This window comes from Pezoporus occidentalis, unplaced genomic scaffold (assembly GCF_034315485.1).
Source record: "Pezoporus occidentalis ecotype Australia unplaced genomic scaffold, CSIRO_AGI_Poc_V1 ctg116, whole genome shotgun sequence".
Taxonomy (NCBI): domain Eukaryota; kingdom Metazoa; phylum Chordata; class Aves; order Psittaciformes; family Psittacidae; genus Pezoporus; species Pezoporus occidentalis.
Genome location: NW_026912951.1, coordinates 1,456,105 through 1,480,377, shown reverse-complemented (window position 1 = coordinate 1,480,377; position 24,273 = coordinate 1,456,105). Strand labels below are relative to the sequence as shown.

At 35.7% G+C, this 24,273-nt stretch overlaps 1 protein-coding gene across 6 annotated transcripts in view; it reads left to right on the top strand.

Annotated features, from left to right (window-relative positions):
* Positions 1–24,273, top strand: part of ADK (adenosine kinase) — a 305,725-nt gene that overhangs the window by 193,961 nt on the left and 87,491 nt on the right. The gene's annotated exons all lie outside the window — the stretch shown is intronic.

Sequence of the window (24,273 nt, the reverse complement as noted above, 5' to 3'; positions counted from 1 at the left end):
AATAAGCAAATCTGATCAGGTTTTTTGTGATTAAACAAGTAAACATAACAAATGAAGATATTTGAAATCTTGACTCTTACTCATGTATTCTGACAAACATGCTTTATTTATTGATCAGGATAGCAATGTAGTAAATACGCAGTTGCTTACATTAAAAATTCAGCATCTTTTTAACGTTCAGCTAACGTTCAGTACTCATGCAATATTCTTTGTGGTATGGCTCTTTTGCCACTACATGGTACTTGCTGGACAATGCTGATGTCTTTTTTTATGGATAACTGCCGCCTTACAGTATGCTGTGTAAAAATACTGTTTTAGCAGGACAAGACTGCCCTGAGTCATTGTGCTGTTATTTACGGCAAGTATTGACCAAGTATGTGATATAAGTGGAATATCAGAGCTGTGCTCAATGGTTATTGGGTTAGTAGGTTGATTGGTCTTTTGGGTTGTTTTTTCTTTCAATTTTCAAGGTTTTGGGGTTCCATTGAGAGAAGTTGTTACTCAAATGACAAGTGAGAAATATAACTTTTCTTTCTACATGCAGTAAAGGAATAAAATTCTATAACAATCTGAACTAGAACTTGTTCTTCTGGATAATTTTTCATAATCTGAAGGATAGCTTTTACTTTAATACGTTTGTTTTCTCAACCAAATTCTAATGGCAGAAAGATTAAAAAGACTATTTTCTCAGTTTGGATATGACAGGAATGCAAATGTAAAATAGATATTTAAGTATTTCAGAGAGAACATGCAGCCCAATGGCTACTAGTCCCTCACTCTGAGGTCTAACTGCTTAGTAAGTCTTTATAAAGCATTGCCATGTTATGGAGCTCCATCTCAACAACGGAATATTGTACTTGGTTCAGGTTTTTTCCTTTAGTCTGCCTTTCGTAAGAAAGGTAGTATTCAAACTAAGTGGTTATAATTACTTCCTTTTTCCAACAAACAGGAATTCCAGGAACCTGCTTCTGTGTAGGAGAGATAAATGACCAAAGGAAGCAAAAAGTTTGTGCATTCTGTACAGCTCTTCTTAAATGGAAGAGATACTCATGAAAAAATATCAACTCCAGTACCTGGTCTGCTTCTTTTAAAGCTGGTTCTTTTTACTGAATTACCACAAATAAGCCAAGCACATGGCAGAGCAGTAAAGACAGGCTATTTCATTACGTATTTTAACATGCTGGGGTTTTATTAGTGAATTGAGCAGCTGTGTTTTGTTTTTTTTAATTATTAAAAATTCTTGGAATTTTTGAACAGTATAAAAGTATTATGCTATAAGAAAATAAAATACCCTTAGTACATCCTGAAGAAGGTTTTAAATGGTGCTGGGTATTTAAATCAAAAAAATAGGATCTACTAGGCTTTGTTAGTGTCCTGCTGAAAGGTGGCTGTTTGGTGTGGTCTCTCTTCAGACAGTTTCCAGACCAGATTTTTGTGAGAGAAATGTCTGCAAGATGATAGCAATGGACAGGTGACTTCTCTTTGGGGAAAAAAAAAAATAAAATAAAAATGGATTTGATAAAAAATAATTTCTCTCAGGCTTTACTAATTTAAAAAATATTTTAGCAGCACATTAAGATAAAGCATAGTTCTTCCATGTTTGTCATCCTATGGAGAACTGAATTCAAGTCAGAGCTACTGCATTTCTTTTCATTTCCTCCACTTAAAATTTCCTGTAAAGTTTGTTAGCTTAGCTTAAAGAAGATGTCAAGCGCTGACAAATTGTGGCCTAAATGGGAAGTTTGACAAAACTATGCACAACTGAGAACAGTGTTATAATTGAAAGTGTGAAACCACTTAAATAGTTGTATGATGGTGAAGGGAATTCCTGAGATAAGAAATTAAGTTCCTGATACAAGTTGCTAGGTATCAGATGGGTTGTTTCTCTTGGGTGGCATTTTACAGTCATGGGTTGAGGTCTTTCGTATTTTGCCTTTTGTGTTACCATTTGGAGAACTGATTTGGATTTTTGGGGTGGGCTTGCATTTTTTGCCACTAGACTATTAGGTAAAGAGATACAGTAAATGTCTTTTAGAAACACCTCCTCTGTGTAAGGAGATGAGATTTAAACACATGTAATCTCTGCATTCCTAGTTGTCACAAGGATTACATGTCCTATCACTAATGATTTCCATCACTGAGACCAAAGTAGATTTTATGACTGAAGTATATCCAGTCTGCAGGAATGAAATTGCTAGCAGTTTGGTCCGTGTCTTTCTGGGGAGTCTGGTAGCACTGCATAGTCATGTATTGCAGAAGAGGCTGTGCTCTGTTCTGATGTTCATCTACTCAGTGTCTCAGGCAGATTGCTGGCAAAGCGTGAGCCACAGCAGAAGATGTTAGCCTAAGGTATTCTCATCTCTGGTTGCTGGAGGAGAGGGAAGGCACACTGTGAGAACTCAGCATTACGGGCTGGGCTGTTAGGGAAGTGGCAGCGGTTATCTGCTGAATGAAATGCATGAGTAGCACCAGCTCCAGCAGATGGGTCTCTGTGGTGTCCATGGTGGTGTGAGCTTCCAGTCCCAGTGGGCTGACATTAATCTGCAAGGATTTACTACCTAGGGTGAGGTTGAAGAGTTTTAATAAAACAGCAGGCACTTCACTTCCATGCCATTGTCTTTCTCTTCATTTAGTCTGGTGTTTTACACTGGTATAAGCCATAAAGTATAAAGATGTATGTTTTACAACTTTATTTTACAAAATATCCATAAAAGTCGATGTAGAAAACTTTCAATATTTAGAATAAACTTTTAAAGTGTATTTGTATATGTTTATTTAAAAAAAAAAAAGATTGAATTACTGGGATATGTTACTACTGAATGGTGTGTAGCCTTTTAAAGAAGGAAAAGAAAAAATCACTGCCAACTGCTGAACAGCTAATTCACTCAATATAAAACAAAGATGCATTTCTGTAGGCTAACGACATGCATCCCATCTCCTTGACAACTGCTCTAATTACCTCAGCTTGGACGATCAATATTTGATCTTTTTCCCACCATACAAACATGTCACTTTAACTCCATAGCTTTCCCTTAGCTTTTTGATAATTTGCAGCCAAGTGAAAATGGTCCTTTCTATTTGTTCTCCCTGGCTTGAGGCCAAGGGTTCTCTCAATAGCATAATGTAGTTCATTGATATGAATTTGTTGATCTCCTGGGTAGTTTTTCACAAATTTAGGGCAATTAAAAACCTTTAGAAAGCATTTCAGTTGAAGTCAATAATTTTGCTTTTAGAAATTACTTCATCATTTTATGATCATTTTTGCTTCATCTGCTCATAAAACAACTTCAGAAGAAAGCACCATTTTACTGAGTAGTTTATATAGACATAAAAAACACAGCTTTCAGACTTGGAATTAAGCAACAATTTAGAAGTAATTTAATTGGAATGCTTAATTTGTAAGAATAAGAAAATTTTAATTCTGTTTTGGTCTCTGAAAAGTTTGGGGTTTTCCTATATACAAAGATAATGAACCTTGATGAACTTTATCATAATTAAGGAAACTTTCCAAATACATTTAACTTACAAAAGGAATCCAGTGTTGAGGCAGGGGTTGCTTTGTGCATTTTGTTTGGAATCATTCCTGTTCAGACAGGTTTTTTTCTCATAGACAGTTGTAGAGATATTTTAGGATTTACACGTATTTAAGCGGTATTATTTCATCCAGAAGGCAGGATTTTACAGAGATTTTAATGTGTATAACAGGCCATATATAAAAGGGTGCCATCTTTATATATTAGAAAAGTCAGAAAGGCTATCCACTTCTGTGGTGTTTTTTGCTGCTTATACAGATCTTCAAGTAGTACCGTGTGGGTTCAAAATACAAGATATCTCATTGTACAATCTCATGCAGAGAGGGAGTTACTGAACTTCTTTTAACATCTAGGTAAAGGATATAGTTTCCTTGGAAAGCAAGTGGTCACATAGAGCTGGAATTTCAACATCCCTTTATGGAAAACAGGGAGGGGCATGTTCTGTCATTTTTGGAGTGAATGGTTTGAGGATATTTACTTTGAACTTCTTGAAGCTGTTAAGTAAATATGTTGTCATTGAGAAACAGACTAAAGATGGGGTTCTGTGGTTACAGTTCTTTAAAGATTCTAATGATCCCTGCGTGACAGAAAATAATGGAACTTTTTGCTGAACGATGAGCATATGCTAAGATTTCAGACAGCTTCGCTTTGCAAACAGTTAATGTAATACTGATATGCATGGCAAATACATTTGATGTACATATCAGATACATTTGATAAAGGGAGCAATGGCATTCATAAGAGTAAATTAATTATAGCTGATGATGTTTGAAATGATACAAAAAGTTATTTGAATTTTATACCCAAAAATCACAACAGAAACTACGTACAAAAATCTGCACCCTTCTTAGTCTTCTACACTAAAATAGGAAGCGATCCTGTGAAGTAAGTGGTTGTTTCACACAAAGACCTGAGAAGGCTTTGACATGTGATAATGATGATAATATTGAATATTCAAAAAGAACAGAATCAAGGATATGTGGGATCATTTTAATGGTGGCTTTCTCATCTTGGAACCTTTACATTCTACAACTTGAGGAAAATTCCGTGGTTGTGGAGGGTGTTCAGGGGTGGGAAAGCTGGGTGTGTAATAGTGAAAATGCAAAATGTGTGCTGTAGAACTACTGATTATCATCCATTAGCCATAATCTCCAGTCAACAAAATTAATATCTGCTTAAGTAAGCAGACACACGTTCACTCTTCATGCTCCAAGCCCATGCAAGTTTATTATGCCATGTTCTGATATTTTCAAAGGCCATATTCTATACAGCACTAAGCCTGTCTTAATGTGCCTTTTTACCGAGATGCACTTATTAACTAACTTAGGCTCAGCACATAACTTACCCAGCTCTTGATTTTTGACTGTTCTTGCAGCCAGTTGGCCCAAATCATAAGCACACATCTGCCTATATGCTGTTTAAAGTACTGTAAATCTAAATGAATCCACCTAACTGTATCAAACAGGAGAATGTCCATAGCAGTTTATGATAGCATACCCTGTTGTATTCTCCATTTCCGACTGATTAATGCAAACCTGAAAGCAGCAGACTCATTAGGAAAGACAGTCACAGCTAACATACAGCATTCGATACCATATAATTTGTTTAAAATGCGTTAGATGTGAATGCTATACTTGTCAAGATGGGATAATCATGGGATAATCATCCTTCCACTCAGTAAACACTAATAAGTTGTTGGAGTTTGTGGAAGTGTTAGTACAGAGGAGATGATGCTCTACAGTCCAAAAAAGGTTGTGAATGTGGCAGGTGAGAAGTAGAAATAGCACCCAAAATTTGGGCTGTGGAATGAAGTGCTTTAATCAGCATAATTTCTTTTTTGTCATGTGGTTTATTTACTCATTTTGTTTTCCTTGCTTTTTTCCCCATGCTCTCATTAGTGGTAATCTATGCTGAAAAATAGTAGGATTACCTTGGGTGGATAATGCAAGATTTTTTGTCACCTGAAGTTGTATTACTGTCTTTTTAGTTTCTCTTTTAGAATTACTGCTAAGCTCTTGGTGCTTTATGGAAGAGTTTAAATACTTTGTTTAGTGCATGCTGTAATTATTAAACAGGTACACTGTTGAATTATAAACTGTGCATGGAGTAAAAGGCCACTGTGCCCAAGGATACATTAAAATCTTTCCAACTGCTTGTATCTGCAAAACAAAATCTATTATAGTAGATCAGGGCAAAAATCCATGTAGCCAATACTCTGACAGTGGACAGGTATTCCTTAAAAATTTAAGAAAATAGGGGAAGAAACAGTGTTTCTTCTGTGGTAACCTTATGGCTGACAGCAGTTATGGACGTTATTGATCTGAAGCTGAATCTCCTCACTCAAAAGCATCATGTTCCCATTATGATATTAAATTAATTCTTTCATTTGAAGAAACTTTTCATTTGACATAATAGGATGGTTTATTGAACTTAAAAGTTATTTAAACACTGTTGAATTTTTGGTTTTACAATGTGAAGCATTTTAATACAAATCCTGAGACTCTTGGTAAAGATTGCCAGTATTCAGGGGCTACTGAATCTGTAATTTGGAACAGAGTGCAAGAGTAAATCATTCAGGACATATACCAGCCAAGCTGAGTGTTAATAAGATGACACAATTTCAGTGAGTGTAGAATCATCTCCTTGAAGGCAAAAAAATAATTTCCCATGAAATACCTTCTTTACTTAGGCTAATTAGATTCACATTTGAAAAATTTTCACATTTAGCAGTGGCCTAATTATTTAGCCAACTAAATGTATTGCCTAACCAAAGAGACAGTCAAAAGAGGAATTGCATCCTGTTATTTGGATAAAGTACATTTTTTTAACTACTACAAGAATTTGGGTCCAGCCTTATTACCACAGTTACTCCTGTAAGAAAGTCCAAATCCAGAAGACCTGTAATCCTCAGGGAAGAGGAGGATGTTGAGACAGGGGGTAGTAAATGAAAAAGTGGGCAGAAAAATGTAAAGGCTAAACCATTAAATTTGGTGTATCGTTACATTTTGTTCGTGTATTGTCAGAGCATCATTTTCCATTACAAGTTACATGACACCGAACTGTGGAGGTTGCTTTTTTCTTGCTTTGTAACTTATACCTATGCTACTTCTGAACCAGATATGTCACTTTGCCCTATCTTTCTTTTTGTTGTAGTTACAAAAAAGATAAAAGCAGAAAGTGTCGTGGCATATGGCTGTCATGTATATTTAAGCAATATCTTATTTTATCATAATGCATCTTATTAATACCCCCGTCTATTTATTCACTAAAATATCTTCAGCACCTATTCCAGTATAAGCATTGTATGTAAAATGGTGGAATATTTTTCATGCACCTTATAATAGTTTGTTAATTAAAAGTAAATAGGGCTCTTAAGTGGAAAATGAAATTATCCCATTGCTTGAAATACCTTGATGCAGTTTTTATTACAGGTTGCATATGGTATCTGTTAGGAATTTGAGCATGGGTTGGTTGTTGAATTATTGTGTGGATTAGCTGTAGTATTTGAAGGTTCTCAACTTTAAAAGCATGTGTCTGTTTTAAATCCTACATAAATTCCTCACAGTTTTTTAGAACAGTCTGTAACTCTAACCAGGGCATTTTTAACACCACAGCTTCAAACAACAGCAGGAGCAAATCTAAAACATTGCTCTGAGTGGTTTCATAACATCATTAAAAGATTTCATTTTAATTAGATAAATTCCCCCTTTCTTTAACTTTTCAACCTTTCCCTCCAAAGTTCTACAAGGCAAAGGGTGAAAAGGCTAACTGAATCAAATTAAATATTAAAACATTGAAATTGGCATTTTAGAGCTCATGAGGAAAAGACGGGGGAAAAAATCGTGAAAAACATATATTTCATGCATATTTTAGACTTTATTTTAAGACCTTTCCAAAACTATTATGGATATTCTTAGTAAGAAATATTATAGGCTGTGTTGTCTCCCAGGGCAGCTAAAGTTTCCAAAAGGAAGTTCAATCTGTAATACATCTTTCACATGTTATTTTAATAAAAAAGCAAATATCATTTGTGTGTTTCCACTGCTAAATGGAAACTCATTGTTTGGTCATGTTTCCCTACATCAGCAAATACATTTAGAAAGAATAAAGTAAACTTTATTTCAAGTTACCCTGATGTAAAGCATTATGCGTATGTTAGAGTGATTTTAAGTTGAATGTGAAAATAGCTGAGCTGGTGTCTCCCTGTTGTGTGGCTCTGTGTAGCCAGGTTTTTTTTACATTCATGGATTCGTTTGCATGTATTAACATGTTTGCAGCTTTTGATGTTATTAAGCTCTCTTATTTCTCCTCACTCAAGAGCTGAGGAACTTTATTGGTGATCAAGTACTGTGATCTACAGAAGTATAAATGGAAGAGAAATTACGTTTACTTAGTTTGCTGTTACCATTTCTCCAGAGCAACTTGTGATTTGTATAAAGTCAAAGGAAGCTGTTCAGTGCATATAAGCATTGATCCGCATTGTAAAACCAATAGCTCTTTCATTAGTCTGAAACACGCTAAAGGAATTATAACAAGTCTTTGCAGACTTTAGATGCCTTCCACCATGAATGCAATTTGTCTTACTAGTATGTCCCTGGTATTGGTAGAAAATGGATGAGTTCCTTTGATGCTTTGTGGTATCATAGGCAGCATATGTTGATCTTGTGTGTTCATCTTGGTTTTGAGGCACAGTGAGCACTGACTTTTTTAAGAACATAAATTTGTTTCAAACCTGTTTGAATGGTGAAATCTGCCAAAGAAAAGCAGTGTTAGAACTAGGTTTCTTGAGAAAATGGCAATGCTGCGTAGATGGACCTTGTGTAAGTTTTGTAGGATGAAACTAGAATAAGAAGTTGGCTGCTCCTGTCTGTTGCTTAAAACGGGGGAAAGACAGCTGCCAACTAGTCTTCATTTATATATTATTTTCATGCAGATTTTTTTTTTTTTTGCAGTGATGTCCAGGGGCCTATTTTAACTAGAGCTGAATTCTTAATTGGATGCATATATACTAAGAAGAGTTTATTCCTTTCAATAAACAATCAAAGTTAGGAGGAAGCATTCTGCTGAAGTTACATGCATGTCATCTTTATTTCCCCGCAAGAGCCATGTGCCAACCAGCAGATTGTGTGGCTAGAGATGATGTGCACTGAGGATTTAACATTAAAAGCTCTTTTGGAAAGGGAAGGATTGAGGCAGCTGATTTATGCAGCTCTAGCAGATTTTACTCATCAGTGCAGTAGTCAGGAGAGGATTTTTTATTTTCTTTTTTTTTGCTGAATTTGCATCATCGGTAGTTGAGCTTTTGCGAGTCCATCCAGTCACAGTTGTAACACAGAGGCTCAGGTGGTGCAGCTTCAGTTCAAGAATGGCCATCACTTCCCTATATGACTGAACTTCCCTACTATCCTGACCAAACATGCTTTGGGAGTTTGGGCCTAACACACAGATGTAAAATCAGAAATGGCCGTTTGAAGTAATGGGATTGAGGCCATCTTCAGGTGAATTTTCCTATTCAGGCTGTAGATGACTGAAGAGTCATGGGACAGCTCCTATGTGGATGAACATTTTACTTGTCGTTCATTTAGATATATTTTTGCTTTGCTCACTCACACTGGCAATACATTCTTGTCCTCCAGAAATGTTTCTCGTGCTTCATGCATAGACTTGGTGTCTGTGACATGGGTAGTACTGCATGTGGGAGGTATGTAGGGAAAACACTTAGGAGCACCAGTAATCCTGGTCATGGTCTTGAATGTTACCTGTTCATGGCTGGAGCAGTAAGTCTTTTCATTCCCCCCACATGTAACAATTGAAGATTTTATGCCATTCTTCTTGTCAAAGAGTCTGGTTTCTGAGTTCAGTTCACAGAGGGCTTTGTTGTCATGATGTGAAAAACTGATACTAGATTATTTAACTGAATCCCAAATGAAAAAAGTATCAATAGCCACAGCCTATTTGATAAATCCAAGTTTACCAAGTCTGTGGGAGCTGGCAAGAAGTTCTTTGACAGTCAGACTTCTATTTCTACCTCTGACTGTAGAATAAAAGTGACTTGGTTCCCTTTGGGATTATATATGGTTCAGTTTTATATATTGATCAGTGTTTTAAAATGCTTTTAAGGCTTTTAGACCAGGTGGCATTTGAGGATTCGGTTTCTCTGGTTGTTTGTGAGCTGTTAGAGTGCTAGAGGTATTACTAAGTGATTGACAAGGGCATACTTGTGTTTTTGTCACCTACTTTTTATTTAATGCAAAGAAGTGAAAGAGAAGCAATACAGAAAAATACATTTATCAGGTTTTGAGGTTTGTATCATTAATTGTAAATCTCCTTGCATGTTTTTTGGTTGTTTGGTTTTTTTTTTTACTAATGCCACGATAGAAACTGAAGTGTATTTATGAGGAAATTGAAGTGACTTTTCTGAAAACTGTGTTTCTGGAAATAATTTTTATTTGACTTTTATTTTTTAGCAGACTATGCATAATTTGCCAAACTCTACCAATTCTTTGTTGATTTGTATTACCTTTTAAAAGCTGGGGTTTAATGTTTGCACAACATGTTACTTGTTAGGGACATAACCTGACATCTCTTGTAATTTCTCAGCCTCAGAGCACTTTCTAGGTGACCTAATTGATACATCATATAAAAAATCAAAAAGAATGAAGCTGCTCAATGACTCACAACGGCACTATGTGATAGTTTAGGACAGGAAGTGTGGAATAACTATGTGCAGCTGGATCTACAGGATGAAATTAAATAGACAGGAAATACTTAACCAAGCTGGAATTTAACCACATCCAAAGTGGAATTTGATGTGGAAACTAGCACCTTTAATTATATGAAATTTTTTGAAAGGAACGCTTATGATCATATGTGACCGCGATCTTAATTTTCTTGTGTTGACACTGAAATTCAGTCCCTGATTGAACCAAATTTTACTTCTCTGGAGAGAATGTCAGGATCCTGATTGTCTTTGTGCAGTATTTAATTCTTGAATGGAAATACATTTATGATTTTCCAGGATCAAATTATCAATAATGATTGATTTTGGTTTTCCTATCCCCCCTCCGTTTCTTTTCTTCTGTTGTTTTACTACAGTTGTAGGATGTGGACAGGACTGACTTTGGTCAGTATTATGAGAGCATGCATCAAGTAAAGCACAATCAAAACCCCCCTCTCTCACCAGTCTGTCCATAGAACTTTGTCTATAACCTGTCACACAAACTTAACTTTTTCTTTTTTCATCCTATTATTGTAGTTCCATGAGCTTTATGACAGATCCAAGCCCTGTTGGGGTGCTATGCAAATAAATGTTTCCTGTTGTAGAGCGTACAGTAGGGAAAGCACAAAGAAATAAGAACATAGTGGTGATGTTGGTCTGCATATCCTGTTATCTCCAGTGTTAAAAGTTTTATAGTGGATCTGGAAATTGAGAGGTTTATGGGAAGCACTTTACCTGCTTGTGGGACAGGATGGAATAAAACCAGATAGGTAATTGTGGTGAATGCTCACATATAATCTGGTTTAAGATGAGTATGAAAGCTTGGAAGAGGAGCCAGTTACTGAATACTTGGCTCAGTCAAGGAGGATGTGAATGAGAAGTGATCTGACAAGCGGGAAATTATTTCTTTTTCAAGGACAGTTGGAATAAGGTGATGTGTGCTCAGCTTAAGCTGCATGACTGAAAAAATGAAGGAAATGCTATGCAGAAACTGTTCAAAGAATTAAGGTGAAGTCCTAAAAAAAAATTAATTGAGAATGTGGTTTGAAAGTGTGAGTCTTGGCTTGGACAGATTAAATCAGGACTTGAACAGAGATAGATGGGGAGAAAGAAAGCTCTCTCCACCATCAGCTTAAATGTGTGTTACCTGGAAATAGGCTAGAGGTAGAGGCGGTGTAAAGATATCTTAAACCAACCTGTAGAACCATGTTCAGTAACACTGAGGAGGATCTTTCAAAAGATTTGCTGAAGGAGTTGCTAGAGAGATAAAAGTGTCAAAGAAGGGAAAAGTTATGAAAATCAAGAGAAAAAGAACACTTCAGAGAGAAGAATGTGGCCAATGCTACTGTAAGATGATTAATGAAGACAAAACAAGTACTTAGATTTTCAGGGTTGGGAAGACTTTTATTAGAGACTTTGATTATGCCTGGGTGATGCAAACTTGTATCAAAGATTTGCTGTAGGATAAAAGGAATGGGAACAATATGAGTTGGAAGTTGATGGCCATATTAAGGAAAAACAGTGCAATAGCCGAAAAGGTAGCAGAGGGGAACTTGGAAAGAATCAAGGTCCATTATCAGTGGATGAAAGGACGACATGATGTAATAACCTGTTATTTTTATCATCTAACTCTGATCCCTCATGAATTATAGCATAAATTATAGAATGTGCTACTTGAAAATCAGATATCTTCATCATAAATTGTTTTTTTATTGTCTTGCCTTCTATAACCATCCTTTCTTTTTCCTTATTAAAACAGTTGGCACATCTTTAGCTTGCAAAGTTGCACGTTATGTCATTGGTACATTGAGGCACATGTATCAGCACAATTCATAAATGGAAGCAGCTGGTTTCCTCTGCACTTAAGAGAATGTACAAACACACAACCAAGATCTTCAAATCCTCTGTATGCTTTGGATACAGTTCCTATCCTGAAAAGCCATGCTGTGATTTCAATTAGTGCAGATGTGCAGCAAGCCACCTTATTGGCTCAGAAAAGAATTCTTTTGTTTCAACACTTGAATTGCTAGATCTGGTTAATGTTACCAAATGAAGGAAAAAAAAAAAAAAAAGACAACATCACACCTATGGTATTAGCCTTACACTCCAGTATCTAAAAAAGCCCTGGCAGAGGAAAAAAAGGTGTTGTCATCTCATAGGGAAAAGCTGAATTCATATACAGGAACTGCAGGATTACTTCGACATTTTACTAGCCCCTGTAACACCAGCAAGTCCCATAAATGCCTAATGGAAAAACAGCACAAAATGAGATCTGCAGCAGGCCTTCAGAGATCAAATTTATGTTGCTGAACACTTTTTTCAGGTCAGGTTTAAAGGTCAAAAGAAAGTGGATAGATTAAATTTACTGATTTTGCCAACTTTAAAGGCCCCTTTTTGAGGTTTTCTATTTCTACAAGAAACCCCAATGTGCTTTTGCGTAGTTTTCTGCTAGAACTGAAATGTATAGGATCTTCATTGTCTTTTCCTCATGTGAGAAAGACACTCAATACTTAGTTATCCCCCATGTGCCCTTGAGCAGCATCTGATTTAGATTCAAGGTATGTTATCACCTTGAAGTAATTAATACTTCCTATTAATAATGTTTTTTAGTATATATCATTTCATATGCGGACTAAGACTCATCTATCACAGGGCCAGCTGTGACACCACAGTGACAAAAATAGTTGCCCCAATTCATTTTCACACTTGTGTAAAAATTTATCTCCCTGTTTCTCACACAGTATTTTTCCCTACTGTATCTCCAAGCAGAAAAGCATCTCCCAGTGAGGATCACTAACTCTTACACTCTGCTCCCTTAAATGTGAATAGAATCTAACTATAATATTCTCAGTTGAGAAGGACGAAAGTGAAATACAAAAACTTACCACAAAGAACATTCTAGATCATCAGTCTCATCAAATACTAGTAACATGATGAATGACTGGAAGTGGGAAGATGACTGTGGACAATATCTTCAGAATCCTAAGTAATTTGGGCATTATGCCAAAAATGTCATTTTTAGAAACAAAACACCTTCTTTTCTACACTTGACTAGTATTACATAAAGACAACTTAAATTAGAAGCTTAGTTTCTGTACGTGAAGCAGTGCAGAACAAAGGGCAAGTTTGTATACATATATTTTGTTTTCTCTGTTTATGTGGAGTTATTTCATCAGTCTTTAATTGTATGAACAATTCAGTGCAAAATTGTTCGATATTAGCTCAGTGTCAAGTCTTAATACTTTCCAATGCAAAAATTTTGCCCTAGCCTCCTCAGCATCTCCCCTTAGGAAAATCTTAAATGTGGAGCAACTGCAGTTGTTCTCTCAATGTATATAAGTACTTGTAAATTATCATGCTTTAATTCATAGTAAATGTTTGCTCAAAAAAAACTTTAAAAATGATCTTTAAGTACTATATATGTAATTTTTTTTTTTTTTTTCCTTTCTAATGGATACTTTTCTACTACTGTGTGAGGATTTTCAGGACATGAGGTTTCAAAATAGTTCAGAATTCTATTAGTGTCAAATTCAGCAAAAAAACATAGACAACTGTTGGCTTTCAACTGTGTGAGTTTCCTATACACTTTTTAACATTAGGTGTATCTTTGGAATGAAGAAGTTAAGTGGTATCTTCAAAGATAAGTACACATTTACTACTCTCTCTGTAGTTCGAAATACATTATTAGCCATTCATTTTAGGAAAGCTTTTGATACAAAGCTAAAATCACTAAAGAATGTTATTCTTACAGTTTGTTTCTTTAGCAAAGCTTCTGCTAGGATTTGAAGAGCTAGCCATGGTGAAATCTTTGGGTCTTGCATGTAGTTCTGTGGTAGGTTTTTGTGTTTGAACTAACTAGTTAACATAACTGTTAGTTATGATAATTTTCAGACTCAGCCAAAGTGAACATTATAATTCCAGTTTCAGTGCGAACAGAAAAAATTACTGAATGGGAACTCAAATATCCAAGCACTTTTAGGGAAATATAGCTGTCTTTTGTGATCACAAACACAGAAGATTGTCTGACCAGATATGGACCTTGCTGAACTAAATGAAATAATGCTTGGGTTTCAGCTTAGGAACAACTCATCACAAAACATGCACAAAGTTAGGGTAAATTTGAAAATTCTTCTTTCGGAATGGAGCTGATGGGACAAATTTTAATAAAATTGAATACATCTGCAGTGGTATCATATATCAACCAAGAGGCAGACAAAAGAAGTAGGAATTCATTGGAGGAATCCATCTGACTTTTCTTGTGGGCAGAATTACATCTGGCATTTGTGAGGGTGTGCCATTTCCCAGATCTTCACAGTGTGTTGGCAGACTATTTTAATAGGCTTGGATGTTCATTTGGGAAAGCATGATCTCTGAATAGATACATAATTCACTGTAGTAAAACCAAGGTACAAATCTCCTCAGAACAGACTCTTGCCATAAGAAGAATATCCAAAGGCAAAGACAAATTTGTAACAGGCAGTCAGAAAAGCAGACCAAGTATTCCTGTCACAAAACACCAGACACTCAGAAGACATTTTCTGAAAGTTTAATTTTTCAAACAGCTCCTTGTCATCTGTATCCTCTTCTCAGAACACAGAATTATTATGATGGTAATTGTGGAAAATTGCTAGTCATCAGTGCTATTAAATATCTAAATTCTAAAATACATCATACAGTCTTGAAATTGTTGAATATTTTCCAAGGAATATTATTCACAGTGAATATTCTAAAGTTCCTTTCCTCTTGAGGTTAGAGTGGACAGGGATATAGCAGGGTATGTGAGATACAAGCAATCATCGCTTTGGAGAGTAGATGCCAGAAAAGCAACTTCACAGACTTCTGCAACTCCTGCACATCTGAATGCAATTTGTCAGTAGTAAATAGTGTCAGAAGACAACTCGGACTTTGTTTCTTACATGTATGCTGTTAAGTACTGCTGTGCCACAACCCGTTCTCTGAAATCTGCTTTTTTAGCAGCCTGAACCATACCACAGTATTATTACTCAGAGGTTGTGTATCTGTATTAGACTAGATTTCAGTACTGTTGGATTTACAAAGTCAAGTGCATAGCTTTACAGATCTGAGGCTCTCATTCCAGAGGAATCATGTAATTTAACTGCTTCTAAACAAGGTCAAGGGTGCAGTTTCTAGTAAGTAACAGTCATTACCTCTGCCTAAACCTAGCAGTTAGGTGACATATTCTCCTGTGATCATGTATGTCGGTTTTAAGACTCTTAACTGGTTCTAGTTCACACTGAGAAAAAATCAGTTGGCTGCTGGCAATAGAAAATCTTGACTCTCTTTGTTCAAGTACTTAGTGTCTGAAGTACCTGTTTGGTCAAGCTAGAGCCTAAGACCCAAGCTAAATAATTCAGAATTAAGTTCTTTCTGTTGAAGCAGTTGTGTCTGTTTTGGTGCCCAGAAGGGAAATTTCCCATCAGTCTGCATGTCAAGAAAGTTAATTTCTAAATTTAACTTCAGCAAACATTATAAAACCAGGACCAGTTTCGCTGTTGGCACAATGGGGCTCATCTGTAAAAGCTAATGTAAAGACTATGCAAGCAAGAAATTTATTCTCTTCTTTACATTTCCATTTTGTGCCTTGGTGAGTGATTAAAAAAATATGGGGTTATAAGTATTGGCGATACATAGCATCAATGGAGAGCAGGTATATGGATAGGCACATTAAGGATCAGGTTTACTTTCACAAGAGCCACTACCCAACAATAAACAAATTTTCAGCAAGTGTCATCTGCAACCTTTATGAAAATCTATCAGTGTCTGTTTCCAGTAAGGAGGAACTGTGCTGAAGGAGTTTTGACATAGAACTGCAGAATGAGCTGAATGTGCCCATGTGGTACTTTGACCTGAGTGACGGATCAGAAAGATTCCCTCTAGCCTGCCTGGTGCCGATTTGTATATGGAAACAATGAACAAGCAATCCATTTGTTTGTGGATCTTGTGTAAATTCTTGATGAGGACAGGTAATATTTTATAAACCAGTTTCTAAGTTTTTTGCATTGAGTTTCATGGAGTAAGATTTCCTTTCTACAGAAATACACAGCATAAAAGGAAAAGGAGTGAAAGGCAGTTTGTGCTTCAAATTAGTACATCTAAAGTGAACAAAGCCATCCATTGTGTTGCTTTAGTGTCACTGTTGTTAGATATTAATTTGATAAGGACAGAGTATGTTAAAATGGGGACTGAAAAAAAATGTTGAACCTTTTTCTTTTTCTGACTGCTTTATCATACATTATAATGTTTATTGTTGAGATAAAGTACTCCCTATTCAAGCAGTAACAAGTTTCATAGGGGAACAAAAGTAAGCAGCACTCAAAAAATTCATTTTAACAAAAAGTATGAACAGAAAGATATGAAAACTATTGATTATGTTGTCTATGGTGACATACAAACAAAGTGATAACTGTTCACATCTATGAAATTTGAAGAATGCCAATGTCAGATTGTGCAAAGATTAACATAAGAATCTGACATCTTTGCTGAAAATTTATAATTACATTTGACGCTTTGGTAGAGATTGGAATGAGGGTGGAATCTTGTCAAGTAATTTTTTGTTGTTCATTTCATTAACAACTACTTAACCCTTTAATTAACAACCATTATTGCTATGGATAGACGTGACTATTGGAGAGGAGAATATATTGTCCTGTTATTTATAGCAGTATTCAAACCTCTGTTTCAGAAGGGAGCTTCTTAAGCTTAATCTTGTTCTGCTGAATGTGTTCTAAATAGCATCATGTAGATGTTGCTTTTCAGTGTAAGTTTTGTCAGAATACCTGATGTGTGTCTCCACTGCTCTTCCTGGAATAAATTAGAGCTCTAAGTATCGGAAAGTCAAAGAAATGTAAAATAGTTACCCTTGGCTTCTGAGTTCTGGCTTGGTGGAGGTACCTTTGTCACTTTCTTTTCCTGTTATTTGTAGAACTGTTTGATACCACTCTGCTATACTTGGTTTTTCGCTGGACTCCATGACTGGATTAGACCATAGATGTTGATGAGGAGATGTTGCAGAGACAGAATTAGCTGCTCTGAAGAGAGAGCAAACTCCAATCAAAAACAAACATCAGGCTTTCCTAGAAATAAAGGCATGTCATTGAAACATATACATAAAAATATAACAAAAAACTTGAGACAGAGACTTTTTCCATGTTTGCTTTGAGGAATGCATGCTGCATTTTACTTTGTCATGAACCAATAATTTTCATTTCCTAAAATGAGGTTATTTATTATACAGTTCCAAAATGTTCTAGTTTGGCTTCTTAAAAAGTAGAAATTATGTTTATTTAGCATAAGGAATGGATTTAAACTCTCAGAACTGAGGAGGTGATTTTGAGAGATCCCAACTTCCTTTTCTTATAAAAGCACTAAAACATGAGCTTAAATGCTGATTTAAAAAGTAGTGCTTTTTCATTTGTCTTTATTTATGTGTGTCCAATATGTTAAAGCTATTCATTGATATTCTAATCTAGAAAATCATGGTTCTAGTGTATTAATTAGCACACAAGTTAACACTGTTAAATACATTATGATGGCTTTACTTTTTATTTTCTTAGTCTATTTTCAATGACACAAATTGGATGGGCAGAGATTCAAGGAAAGGGCAAAAAAGAGCAGGGAACATTTTTTCATAATTAGTATTCTTGTAGCAGAGCTCATACAGGGCTGGAGGCATTATTAAGATCTCATTGAGTTCATAATTTGGAATTCAGGGAAGCTCCATGTAAATTTGAAGGGCTGCAGGATGACCTTAACCTCTAAGGTGTTACTCTACTACTAAGGTGTCTACTTTGGGTGACATGGTTTAGTGGGAGGTGCCCCTGCCCATGGCAGGGGGGTTGGAAATAGATGATCTTAAGGTCCTTTACAACCCTAACTATTCTATGATTCTACTAATGCATTTACATCATTCACTTGCAAAATGTTTACATTTTGTGGTGGTTATTTCAGGGTAAAAAAGTTAATTTTTTACATGATTGTAAGAGGTAAATGCAGTATCTACTCTCAAATACTCCTTAAGAGCTGACAGAAGATTCGATGCTTTGCCCACATGTTTTTTTCGTCCATATTTTTCAAATATGCACAGTTCTAGTAAGCCATAGACTTCTAGAATAATTCAGGTCGAAATGGAGCACCAGAGGTTTATTAGAATAAATTCAAAGTTGCTTGATGTTCAGTCATTTCGAAGAATATTTCTAAGGATATTCTAATGTTTGATCCCTAATGTGGAAATTTTTATTCCATGTGAGATTTCTCCAGAAACCCACTACTCCCACAATAATATGACATTACAGAATATAGTGTCTTAGCAGAGAAGTTTCCTCTGAGGAGATAAGATCTGGAAGTATGAGACTAACACTATTTTCTCTGGTTACAGTAGTGGTCCTGCTGTTAAAAGTGGGTTTCTGACGTGTGAGTTCATGAGTTCATTTAGAAACAGGAACTTAGTGTAAAAAGCATTTGGCTCTAAAAAGCTAATAGTTAGGAGTATCCCCTCACCCCTTTGGGTGTGAAGAAAGTACTCATTCAGACTATAGTAATTAATGCTAAGCACTTAGATGGCTTGTTGTATTCAATGTGTTTTACGGAAAATTCTTATGTCCCAAATTAATTTAAGTGAAAATATCTTTGTTTAGATTTTACCAACTGTCCATATTTCAACTATATTTCATAATAATTATTAGAATTAGCATAGGTCCTGATCCTCATTTATCTGTGTCATGCAACAGTCTTTACATAATGAAAATTAAGAGGCCACGCAATAACATTAATGTTCTTTTAAATAATTAATTTTAATGTGTGGAAGTGTGAGCAATAAATGTTTTATTGTAAACCCTGATGTGGTAATTAATCCAAGTGATTAGGACCTAATTGCGCATTCATAGTGAATGTTATGTTTGCTGTGAAAGTTTTTTGGAACTGTGGTTTTGGGGCTAGAGTTGTGAGAAGAGTGATATTTAAAAGGAAATGTTAATGCACTTACTTTTAAACTTGGTAAGCCAGAAATTGAAAGAAACACACCCTTTATTATCTTGGCAATTACTTTTTTAGTTCTTCTGAGCATTTTATGATGTACTCAATTTTCTGCAGTAGTGATCCATATATATATTAAATTAAATATATCATAAGTATATGTAGGCTGTTTAAAATCAGCTAGCAAATACCTTGGGGAATGGGAGGAGGTATTTGTTCTATTAATCATTTACACCTTAATTTGCAAATAGCAGAAGTCCTGTAATTCCATAAAACTTGTCATTACTTTAATGCAAAGTATAAGTCATTCTGTGAACAATGTTAGTTTCAGGTGCACTGGGTTGTGCTTTGGGAAGCCCTATTACACACCATATGAACTCAGATCTCCCCGAAGCTTTAGAGCTAGTGTGGATTTTCACTGATATAATTTATGGAGTTTAGATCCTTGCTTTTCCTGGTGTTGTGGGTTTTTTTTTCCTTCAGCAAACCTGCATTTTATAAGTACAGTGTATGCTTCTGTATTTCTCAATAGAGCTCTGTTTTGCCCATGGTGAGTCTGCTTTACTTAAACAGGCTCAGTTAAGCATTTGAATAGTGCAATAAGCTTCAGAAATCTTTTGTGTTACCTCTTGATCATTTCTTTTTTTCTCTTCATACGTTCCATGCTACAGTATCAGTGTAGTCTTTCTAATGATATGATCTTTATTAGTGAAATAATACGTTTTTTCTTTGGGGCTCTTGAAATATGTTCTAACAATGATGGTAATGACTTTGATTAATATTTAATCCCCATGCTGTTAGGTTCTTATAATTTACAAGATCTGAAAGGTAGGTGGGGGAGGGAAGAAGGGTTTCAGCTTAAATGTTTCAGTATGAGAGTGCTTAGGGAAATACATACCTATGTTTTACTATACTTGATATCTGTTTTCTAAGCTGAATTTAGGTGAAACTTTTTCCTAATATGACCACATTGTTGGCAGGGAAGTCCATAAGGTATAGAAGTCATGCTGTGGACTTGACTTACTTTTCATGGCATTGGACTCATTCCTGTGTTTGTTTATATTACGTAACAGTCACATTCCTTTGCATCACCTGGGAAGCCTGACACTCTGAGAGCACAGATATAGCAGTATTTACTAGCATAGAGCAAGAGGTTGGGGAGGATATTTTCTTTTTCCTTTTCTTTTTTTCTTTTCCTTTTCATTTTGTCCTTTTCCTTTTAATTTTTCCTTTTCCTTTTTCTTTCTGTTAGTAGGGGAACTAAAATTTATAAATATAGCAGGGCAAGCCCAAATTAGTTTCTTGCTCCACTCCAAAAGTTACAGTATTTGTAATATTTGTGCCCATAGAACATAACAAAGAAGTCTTTTGCGTGCACACAGCAGAAGAGTAACCGATCTACAAGCTTTGAACAGTTCTCCGCAATACTTTGTATAACCCTACCAAGTAATCTGCATTTCTACAAGGTCTACTGAGACCCAGTGAGTTAATGGTGATCAGTTACTTACACAGCAATGGTCAGACATGGTTTCAGTCTTTGAGTGTTTTACACGTATTTTTTAAACAAACCATTGTGCTGACATAAGCACATTTAATTAATAAACATCCTCATATCTATCCTCTTCTTGTTCAGGGCTAGTTGAATAAGCAAGGAATAGGTTTGTTTTAACTGTTTACTTACACAGCTTTCAAACCGAGGATTAACTGTCTAGAGAATTAGAAGTCCGCTATACATTTGTAGTTGTATAGATTCTCTCAATTTACTGATATACTGTAAATATTATGTACACACCAAACTTGAGTGAATTCAACATATGGTTAATGTTTACATAATTAATGAGATGCCAAATTATATTAATGGAGCTAGCCGTACACAAAAAACCACATGTTGCACAAACATCAAGGGACTAAATTAGCCATACCTTATTCCATACCTCCGGAAATGCTTACTTGCCATGACAGGGCCCTGTGATTGTGCTTGAAATTGTGGAAGTTAAGATTGAAAGTTAATTATCTCATCATTCCAAACCACCAATCATTCAATTATCAATTTTTAGACTTCTGGTTGTTGTTTCATTAATCAGTAGTTAGTATGTGTGAGACTACTTTTGGGTCTAAACACGTTGTCCTCATATTAATAGATGGGTCAGGCAAACGTAATTTTGATAAAGAGTTAATTTAGAAAAATGAAAGGTGAAAGAAACAGTTTCTTTAATCAACAATTGAACAAATATTTTAAGATACATTGCTTTCTCAGTGAGGATTAAATTGGTTTCCAATGAAGAAGAAGGGTGGCAAAGTGTTTTGGGGATGCTAGAAGAAAAGAAGAAAAGTGGCTTGCTCTTTATCATAGCTTGTTTGATTTGCAGTTTATATCTTATTGATGGCAATACCCTGTACTTTATAATATCTTTCAACACAGAATTTCAGTCATTTCAGTAATGTTAAGTAATTAAACCTCCCACTGGTTTTGCCAATGGAGGTGTATTTATCATTATAACTATTTTGTAAGTGGGTAAACAGAGGCAAAAAAGGTTGACTTATTAATCCAAGTAGTAAAACATCTAGGCTTCTGTCTCCTACATGGTATTCAGTCCTTCCTCCAAAATTTTGTTATAAATTCGGTATAAATAAAAATAGACATCTCATTCACTGAGCTTAATAAACTCACATAAAACTATGCTGAATTTTAGAGCGAATATAGAGATTTTTTGCTTCTTCACAGACTTTAGGGAGCTATGTCAAACTATCATCTTAAGATCTTAATTCATCTTGCCAAAATGAGTTTATCTAACTTTGTAGTTCCCAGGGAAAGATGAGAATTTTTTATTTGGGATGACATTTCTCTACAGCAAGCCTAAGTGTATTACTGCTCTCTCACACATGTGATTACACCTCCACCTCATTGTTAAAGTTCTTATCTACACTCTGTGAGTATGCATCTCATAAGTGAAGTCACATATTTATTTGGTCCTAAATATGACTTGGAAGAACTTCCTGGAGTGCTTCCTTTAATCAATAGTAATCAAAATTGAAAAAGATTTCCAAATTGTTTGACATGAAAAAGAAATTGCTAATGCATACATAAAATAATTATTTTCTTCAACATATAATGTCAAATATTGGAGGTTTTCTGCTACTGTTGTAATCTGATAGATGCTAACATGGCAGCAATCAGAGTCCACTTCAGCAACAAAGAAGCTGTTCAAGTCTGAAAGCAATCCTCTCCTCCTGACATGTTGGCACCATCGTAGAGGAAAATGTCACGGTCAATATAAGCACATTCACTGACAGTTAGGTTTTTTCCTATGTCACTGAAAACTGTTTGAAACTCAGCTTTTATCAAAAACAGAAACCCTGGCCACTCAGAATGATAAAACAATAGTTTACAGCTTAGTCATTTTCCAGTTATAAAGCAATACTTTCATAAAAATAAACAATGCATATGGGAACAAGCCAAAACAATTACTCAGAGAAATTGTTGCATTCTTGCTGTCCCTGCTTCCTGATTTAAAACAACTGTCTCCAGTAGGAACTGGACGAAAAGCAGCGGGTTTTGTTTCATTAAGTAACCACTTGCTGATCACTACAAGATAAAATATAGTTCCAAAATGTAATTGATACTGTGCAAGGATTTTGTAAGTTCTTAAATGATCTATTACATCAAGAACAGGTACATAGATTAAAATAACATTCATGTATCTCACTAATTTACAGACTGAACGTTTCCCAAGTGGATAGTTACACAGAGCTTTTGCCCTTCCTAGAGAAAGTGAAAAATGACTTAAAGCACAAGCACCTTCATTAATAAAGGTCATGTTGTTTATTTAATTTGTGGGGGGTTGTTAATTATTTCTAGAGTTTTTTCCATGTTGTATGTTAATATCTCTGTCATTTGATACCACTCTGTCATATCTCAGTAAGGAAAATAATTTAACAAATAATTTCAAGCAGGAACAGGTTGCAAGTAGACATGCTCAAAACTCACAGGAAGAGGTAAGGGGTCAGTAAGTCTGCCAACTTGATAGTGTTCCACATTCCAAGTATTGTGCTGAGATATTTCAGGGTTGAGGATAGTTTTTAAATTGTTCCTTGCTCTTTTTAACTTGCGTAAGTACTAAGACAGATGAAGAGCTTCTGCTCCAGCATTCCAAGAAGATTCCTTCTGGTTCCTATTCCGAAGGAAGATGATTTCATTGCCTTGTCTCACAGTAGGTGGGACATGGACTGCACCCAATCTGTGCTCTGCACAGTTCAGAAGCTAGAAGACAGAAGTCTTTCAGTCTCTTCTGTTTGTAAGGGCACCTGGAAGCCTTGTGAAAGTTCTTCTGTCTGGAGCAGTTACCTAGTGGTTCATTCTCCATCCCAAGAATTGCCGTGTGTTGCAGCTTCACTTCTTCCAAGCCCTGGTATTTCTGCTAGACTGCAGCAGATGAGACTGATGGCAGAGCAGAGCTGCAGGAAGTCTCTTCTGCCCAAGTGTGTGGCTTGAAGTTCTCTTTGTGTACAGAACATAGGAAACTTAAACCAGGTCCAAAAGCTCTGAGCTGGTTATGTCTGTCATTTAACAGAGCAAGTTCTTTTGGCACCTTAGCAGTCTCACTCTTTCTCTGGAACTGCCAGCGTACTTGAAGTTAGATGATTTCTGTAGGGCTGTACTGAATCACAGTATTTATCAGGACTGTCACTACGTAACTGTCAAACTTTCTGTGTGCCTGAAAAATTCCATCCTTTAGATGGATGAAAGTGTGATGTCATAATTGCATTTTTATGTAAATGCTTGCTATAAAATAATTTTGGATTAAATGATGTGTTCCTTTCATGTTGGCATAATACAGTTTGTCTTAAATGGCAGCAGACTGTTGTGTATGTGTTGCTGAAAGTTAAATATTTTGATTCACACTTGCAATTTATTGGTTTTACATTGTTACCAAATGGCATTTCAAAATCAGCTCAGAACGCCATGGTTCAAAATCCTGTCACTCATATGATAAAGTTACTTTCATGTAAACTGCTCTGCAAATGGGAGCA